Source organism: Arachis ipaensis, chromosome B7 (assembly GCF_059453495.1).
Source record: "Arachis ipaensis isolate K30076 ecotype BB chromosome B7, ASM5945349v1, whole genome shotgun sequence".
NCBI classification, from domain to species: Eukaryota; Viridiplantae; Streptophyta; class Magnoliopsida; order Fabales; family Fabaceae; genus Arachis; species Arachis ipaensis.
The window spans coordinates 90,829,548-90,837,421 of NC_142442.1; the positions used below are offsets into that span (position 1 = coordinate 90,829,548).

A 7,874-nucleotide genomic window follows, 5' to 3' on the forward strand; every position below is an offset into this window, starting at 1 on the left:
GGGCCTAAAGGAATCAAATCCTGGCATAAGCGACTAAACCAAGCTGTCCCTAACCATGTGCTTGTGGCGTGAAGGTGTCAAGTGAAAACTTGAGGCTGAGCGGTTAAAGTCAAGGTCCAAAGCAAAAAGAAGAGTGTGCTTAAGAACCCTGGACACCTCTAACTGGGGACTTTAGCAAAGCTAAGTCACAATCTAAAAAGGTTCACCCAATTATGTGTCTGTGGCATTTATGTATCCGGTGGTAATATTGGAAAACAAAGTGCTTAGGGCTACGGCCAAGACTCATAAAGTAGCGGTGTTCAAGAATCAACATACTGAACTAGGAGAATCAATAACACTATCTGAATTCTGAGTTCCTATAGATGCCAATCATTCTGAGTTTCAATGGATAAAGTGTGATGCCAAAACTGTTCGGAAGCAAAAAGCTACTAGTCCCGCTCATCTAATTAGAATCTGAGCTTCACTCAAAAAAAACTCTGAGATATTATTGCTTCTTGACTTATTTGAATTCTATTTTATTTGTCTAGTTGCTTGGGGACAAGCAACAGTTTAAGTTTGGTGTTGTGATGAGCGGATATTTTATACGCTTTTTGGGGTTAATTTCATGTAGTTTTTAGTATGTTTTAATTGGTTCTTAGTATATTTTCATTAGTTTCTAGGAAAAATTCATATTTCTGGACTTTACTATGAGTTTGTGTATTTTTCTGTAATTTCAGGTATTTTCTGACTGAAATTGAGGGAGTTGAGCAAAAATCTGATTCAAGCTGAAAAAGGACTGCTAATGCTGTTGGATTCTGACCTCTCTGCACTCGGAATGAATTTTCTGGAGCTACAGGAGTCCAATTGGCGCGCTCTCAATTGCGTTGGAAAGTAGACATCCAGGGCTTTCCATTAAACGCCCAGCCAGGTATAATAGTCTATACCTTTCTCAAGGATAGATGATGTAAACTGGTGTTCAACGCCAGTTCCATGTTGTAGTCTGGCGTTAAACGCTAGAAACAGGTTACAAGTTGGAGTTAAACGCCCAAAACAGGTTACAACCTGGCGTTTAACTCCAAAAACAGCCTAAGCACGTGTAAAGCTTAAGTCTCAGTCCCAGCATACACCAAGTGGGCCCCAAAAGTGGATTTCTGCACTATCTATCATAGTTTACTCATTCTCTGCAAACCTAGATCACTAGCTTACTATTTAAACAACTTTTAGAGGATTATTTTGTACCTCATGACATTTTTAGATCTGAACTTTGTACTCTTTGACGGAATGAGTCTCTAAACTCCATTGTTGGGGGTGAGGAGCTCTGCTGTGTCTCGATGAATTAATGCAAGTATTTCTGTTTTCTATTCAAACACGCTTGTTTCTATCTAAGATGTTCATTCGCACTTCAATATGATGAATGTGATGATCCGTGACACTCATCACCATTCTCAATCTATGAACGTGTGCCTGACAACCACTCCCATTCTACCTTCGATTGAATGAGTATCTCTTGGATTCCTTAATCAGAATCTTCGTGGTATAAGCTAGAATCCATTGGCAGCATTCTTGAGAATCTAGAAAGTCTAAACCTTGTCTGTGGTATTCCGAGTAGGATTCAGGGATTGAATGACTGTGACGAGCTTCAAACTCAAAAGGGTTGGGCATAGTGACAGACGCAAAAGGATCAATGGATCCTATTCCAGCATGAGTGAGAACCGACAGATGATTAGTGTTGAGCGGATAATTTATACGCTTTTTGGCATTATTTTTAGTATGTTTTTAGAAGGATCTAGCTACTATTAGGGATGTTTTCATTAGTTTTTATGTTAAATTCACATTTCTGGACTTTACTATGAGTTTGTGTGTTTTTCTATGATTTCAGGTTTTTTCTGGCTGAAATTGAGGGACTTGAGCAGAAATCAGATTCAGAGGTTGAAAAAGGACTGCTGATGCTGTTGGATTCTGACCTCCCTGCACTCAAAGTGGATTTTCTGGAGCTACAGAACTCGAAATGGCGCGCTTTCAATTGCGTTGGAAAGTAGACATCCAGGGCTTTCGAGAAATATATAATAGTCCATACTTTGGCCAAGAATTGATGACGTAAACTGGCGTTCAACGCCAGCTTTCTACCCAAATCTGGCGTCCAGCGCCAGAAAAGGATCCAAAACCAGAGTTGAACGCCCAAACTGGCACAGAAGCTGGCGTTCAACTCCACAAATGGCCTCTGCACGTGCAACACTCAGGCTCAGCCCAAACATACACCAAGTGGGCCCAGGAAGTGGATTTATGCATCAATTACTTACTCATGTAAACCCTAGTGACTAGTTTATTATAAATAGGACCTTTTACTAGTCTTTTTGACCATCTTTGGATCTTTGGATTGCCTTATGATCCTTTGATCACGTTTTAGGGGGCTGGCCATCTCAGCCATGCCTGGACCTTCACTTATGTATTTTTTACGGTAGAGTTTCTACACTCCATAGATTAAGGTGTGGAGCTCTGCTGTTCTTCAAAGATTAATGCAAAGTACTACTGTTTTCTATTCAATTCTTCTTATTTCGCTTCTAAGATATCCATTCACACCCAAGAACGTGATGAAGGTGATGATTATGTGTGACGCTCATCACCATTCTCCCCTATGAACGCGTGCCTGACAAACACTTAAGCTAGAATAAGTATCTCTTAGATCTCCTACCCAGAATCTTCGTGGCGTAAGCTAGAATGATGGCGGCATTCAAGAGAATCCGGAAGGTCTAAACCTTGTCTGTGGTATTCTGAGTAGGATTCAATGATTGAATGACTGTGACGAGCTTCAAACTCGCGAGTGCTGGGCATTAGTGACAGACGCAAAAAGGAGGGTGAATCCTATTCCAGCATGATCGGGAACCGACAGATGAATAGCCGTGCCGTGACAGGTGCGTGAGCATATTATTCACTGAGAGGAGGGGATGTAGCCACTGACAACGGTGATGCCCTTGCATAAAGCCAGCCATGAAAAGGAGTAAGACTGATTGGATGAAGATAGCAGGAAAGTAGAGGTTCAGAGGAACGAAAAGCATCTCCATTCGCTTATCTGAAATTCCTACCAATGATTTACATAAGTATCTCTATCCCTATTTTATTATATAATATTCGAAAACACCATTATCACTTTATATCTGCCTGACTGAGATTTACAAGGTGACCATAGCTTGCTTCATACCAACAATCTCCGTGGGATTCGACCCTTACTCACGTAAGGTATTACTTGGACGACCCAGTGCACTTGCTGGTTAGTTGTATCGAAGTTGTGACAATCATGAATTAAGATCAGAGCACCAAGCTTTGGAGCCATTACCAGGATTTGTTCGAGCCTAGAGATCACAATTTCGTGCACCAAGTTTTTGGCGCCGTTGCCGGGGATTGTTTGAGTCTTCGGCAAGCTTTTGGTCCGGTAACATCAGTGCCAGATTCCCTTTTGATCCGGCAACAGCACCAAGTTTTTGGCGCCGTTGCCGGGGATTGTTTGAGTTTGGACAACTGACGGTTCATCTTGTTGCTCAGATTGGGTAACTTTCTTTTCGTTTTCTTTTCAAAAATCTTTCAAAAATATTTTCAAAAAAATTTCTCTTTTGTTTTCGAAAAAAAATAAAAATGTTTTCAAAAATTTATTCAAAATTTTTAAGAATGAATTCTAGTGTTTCATGAAGCATGTTGAAGCCTGGCTGGCTGTAAAGCCATGTCTAAATTCATTTAGACTGAGGCTTGCAATTTGTTATCAAGAGCAATTTAGTTGTTGTTCATCCACCCGCTGCTGATCCATGATCACCTGCTGAAGCTTGGCTAGCCATTGGCCATGTCTAGTGTTTTGGACTGGAGCTTTCTTTGAAAGCTTGGCTGGCTAGTGAGCCATGTCTAATTCCTGGACTGAAGCTTTAGACTAAGAATGCAAGATTCCTGGAATTCATATTAAAAATTTTGGAATCTTTATTTTTCTTTTTCATATAATTTTCGAAAAATATAAAATAAAAATCCAAAAAAATTAGAAAATCATAAAAATCAAAAATATTTTCTGTTTCTTGTTTAAGTCTTGAGTCACATTATAAGTTTGGTGTCACTTGCATATGCATCTTGCATTTTTTCGAAAATATCATGCATTCATAGTGTTTTTCATGATCTTCAAGTTGTTCTTGGTAAGTCTTCTTGTATGATCTTGATGATATTTTGTTTTGTGTCTTTTCATGTTTATCATATGCATTCTTGAATTCTTAGTGTCTAAGCATTAAAGAATTCTAAGTTTGGTGTCTTGCATGTTTTCTTTGCATTAAAAATTTTTCAAAAATATGTCTATGATGTTCATCTTGACATTCATAGTGTTCTTGGTGTTCATCTTGACATTCATAGCATTTTTGCACGCATTCATTGTTTTGATCTAAAAATTTCATGCATTGCATTTTTTTTAGTGTTTTTCTCTTGCATCATAAAAATTCAAAAATCAAAAAAAAAATATATCTTTCCCTTTTTCTCTCATCAAATTCGAAAATTTGAGTTGACTTTTTCAAAAATTTTTAAAAATCAAGTTGTTGCCAATGAGTCAAATCAAATTTTCAATTTGAAAATCTTATCTTTTTCAAAATCTTTTTCAAAAATCAAATCTTTTTCAAATTTCTTAGTTATTTTCGAAAATTCCAAAAATATTTTTCAAAAATCTTTTTCTTATTTTTAATCAAATTTTCGAAAATAACATAAACAATTAATGTTTTGATTCAAAAATTTGAAGTTTGTTACTTGCTTGTTAAAAAAGATTCAAACTTTAAGTTCTAGAATCATATCTTGCGATTTCTTGTGAATCAAGTCATTAATTGTGATTTTAAAAATTCAAATCTTTTTCAAAAACTAATTTCTATCATATCTTTTCAAAAATATCTTCTTATCTTATCTTTTTCAAAAATATCTTTTCAAAATATCTTCTCTAACCTCCTAACTTCTTATCTTTTCAAAATTTGTTTCAACTAACTAACTAACTTTTTGTTTGTTTCTTAACTTTTTCAAAACTACCTAACTAACTCTCTCTCTCTCTAATTTTCGAAAAAATCTCCCCTCTTTTTCAAAAATTTCTTTTTTATTAACTAATTATTTTTATTTTTAAATTTTAAAAATTTTTTCGAAAAATACTAACAATTTTCAAAAACCAATTTTCAAAAATCACTAACTCCTTTTCAAAAATAATTTTCGAAAATTCCCTCTCTCTCTCTCATCCTATTCTATTTATTCATTCATTAACTAACATCTCTTCCTCACATCATCACCAAATTCGAACCCCCCTCTTCTATCTGTGTTCGAATTTCTTCTTCTTTTCTTCTACTAACAATAAGGATCCTCTTTACTGTGACATAGAGGATTCCTCTTCTTTTCTTTTTCTCTTCTCTTTCTTATGAGCAGGGACAGAGAAAAAGGCATTCTTGTTGAAGCTGATCCAGAACCTGAAAGGACTCTGAAGAGAAAATTAAGAGAAGCTAAATTACAACAATCCAGAGACAACTTAATTGAAAATTTCGAACAAGTAAAGGAGATGGCAGCCGAACCCAACAACAACGCAAGGAAGATGCTTGGTGACTTTACTGCACCTAATTCCAATTTACATGGAAGAAGCATCTCCATTCCTGCCATTGGAGCAAACAACTTTGAGCTGAAACCTCAATTAGTTTCTCTGATGCAGCAGAACTGCAAGTTTCATGGACTTCCATCTGAAGATCCTTTTCAGTTCTTAACTGAATTCTTGCAGATATGTGATACTGTTAAGACTAATGGAATAGATCCTGAAGTCTACAGGCTTATGCTTTTCCCTTTTGCTGTAAGAGACAGAGCTAGATTATGGTTGGATTCTCAACCCAAAGACAGCCTGAACTCTTGGGATAAGCTGGTCACGGCTTTCTTAGCCAAGTACTTTCCTCCTCAAAAGCTGAGCAAGCTTAGAGCTGATGTTCAAACCTTCAGACAGAAAGAAGGTGAATCCCTCTATGAAGCTTGGGAAAGATACAAACAGTTGACCAAAAAGTGTCCTTCTGACATGCTTTCAGAATGGACCATCCTGGATATATTCTATGATGGTTTATCTGAGCTATCAAAGATGTCACTGGACACTTCTGCAGGTGGATCCATTCACCTAAAGAAAACGCCTGCAGAAGCTCAAGAACTCATTGACATGGTTGCTAATAACCAGTTCATGTACACTTCTGAAAGGAATGCTGTGAGTAATGGGACGCCTATGAAGAAGGGAGTTCTTGAAGTTGATACTCTGAATGCCATATTGGCTCAGAACAAAATATTGACTCAGCAAGTCAATATGATTTCTCAGAGTCTGCATGGAATTCAAGCTGCATCCAACAGTACTCAAGAGGCATCTTCTGAAGAAGAAGCCTATGATCCTGAGAACCCTGCAATAGCAGAGGTGAATTACTTAGGTGAACCTTATGGAAACACCTATAACTCAACATGGAGAAATCATCCAAATTTCTCATGGAAGGATCAAAGGCCTCAACAAGGCTTTAATAATGGTGGAAGAAACAGGTTTAGCAATAGCAAGCCTTTTCCATCATCAACTCAGCAACAGACAGAGAACTCTGAACAAAATGCTTCTAATTTAGCAAATCTAGTCTCTGATCTATCCAAGGCCACTGTAAGTTTCATGAATGAAACAAGGTCTTCCATTAGAAATCTGGAAGCACAAGTGGGCCAGCTGAGTAAAAGGATCACTGAAATCCCTCCTAGTACTCTCCCAAGCAATACAGAAGAGAACCCAAAAGGAGAGTGCAAGGCCATTGACATAAGTGCCATGGCCGAACCTGTGAGGAGAGGAGAGGACGTGAACCCCAAGGAGGAAGACCTCCTGGGACGTCCAGTGGTCAATAAGGAGCTTCCCTCTGAGGAACCAAAGGACTCTGAGGCTCATCTAGAGACCATAGAGATTCCATTCAACCTCCTTATGCCCTTCATGAGCTCTGATGAATATTCTTCTTCTGAAGAGAATGAGGATGTTACTGAAGAGCAAACTGCCAAGTTTCTTGGTGCAATCATGAAGCTGAATGCCAAATTATTTGGCATTGATGCTTGGGAAGTTGAACCTCCCTTGTTCATCAATGAACTAAGTGATCTGGATCAACTGACATTGCCTCAGAAGAGACAGGATCCTGGAAAGTTCATAGTCCCTTGTACCATAGGCACCATGATCTTTAAGGCTCTGTGTGACCTTGGTTCAGGAATAAACCTCATGCCCCTCTCTGTAATAGAGAAACTGGGAATCTATGGGGTGCAAGCTGCTAAAATCTCACTAGAGATGGCAGACAGCTCAAGAAAACAGGCTTATGGACAAGTAGAAGATGTATTAGTAAAGGTTGAGGGCCTTTACATACCTACTGATTTCATAGTCCTGGATACTGGAAAGGAAGAGGATGAATCTATCATCCTAGGAAGACCTTTCCTGGCCACAGCAAGAGCTGTGATTGATGTTGACAGAGGTGAAATAGTCCTTCAATGGAATGAGAACTCCCTTGTATTCAAAACTCAAGGATCCCCCTCTGCAACCATGGAGAGGAAGCTTGAAAAGCTTCTCTCAAAGCAGAGTCAACCAGAGCCCCCACAGTCAAACTCTAAGTTTGGTGTTGGGAGGCCACAACCAAACTCTAAGTTTGGTGTTGAACTCCCATATCCAAACTCTAAGTTTGGTGTTGGAGAGTCTCAACAAAGCTCTGCACATCTGTGAGGCTCCATGAGAGCCCACTGTCAAGCTATTGACATTAAAGAAGCGCTTGTTGGGAGGCAACCCAATGTTTATCTAACTCTTATTTTTATTGTTTTTCATGTTTTCTTAGGTTCATGATCATGTGGAGTCACAAAATAAATATAAAAATTGAAAACGG

At 38.3% G+C, this 7,874-nt stretch overlaps 1 non-coding gene across 1 annotated transcript; it reads right to left on the reverse strand.

Annotated features, from left to right (window-relative positions):
- Positions 1-5,923: 5,923 nt before the first annotated feature.
- On the reverse strand, positions 5,924-6,031 carry LOC148553339 (small nucleolar RNA R71). Its single transcript, XR_015893201.1, has one exon. It is a non-coding gene; the product is annotated as a small nucleolar RNA R71 (small nucleolar RNA).
- Positions 6,032-7,874: the final 1,843 nt, after the last annotated feature.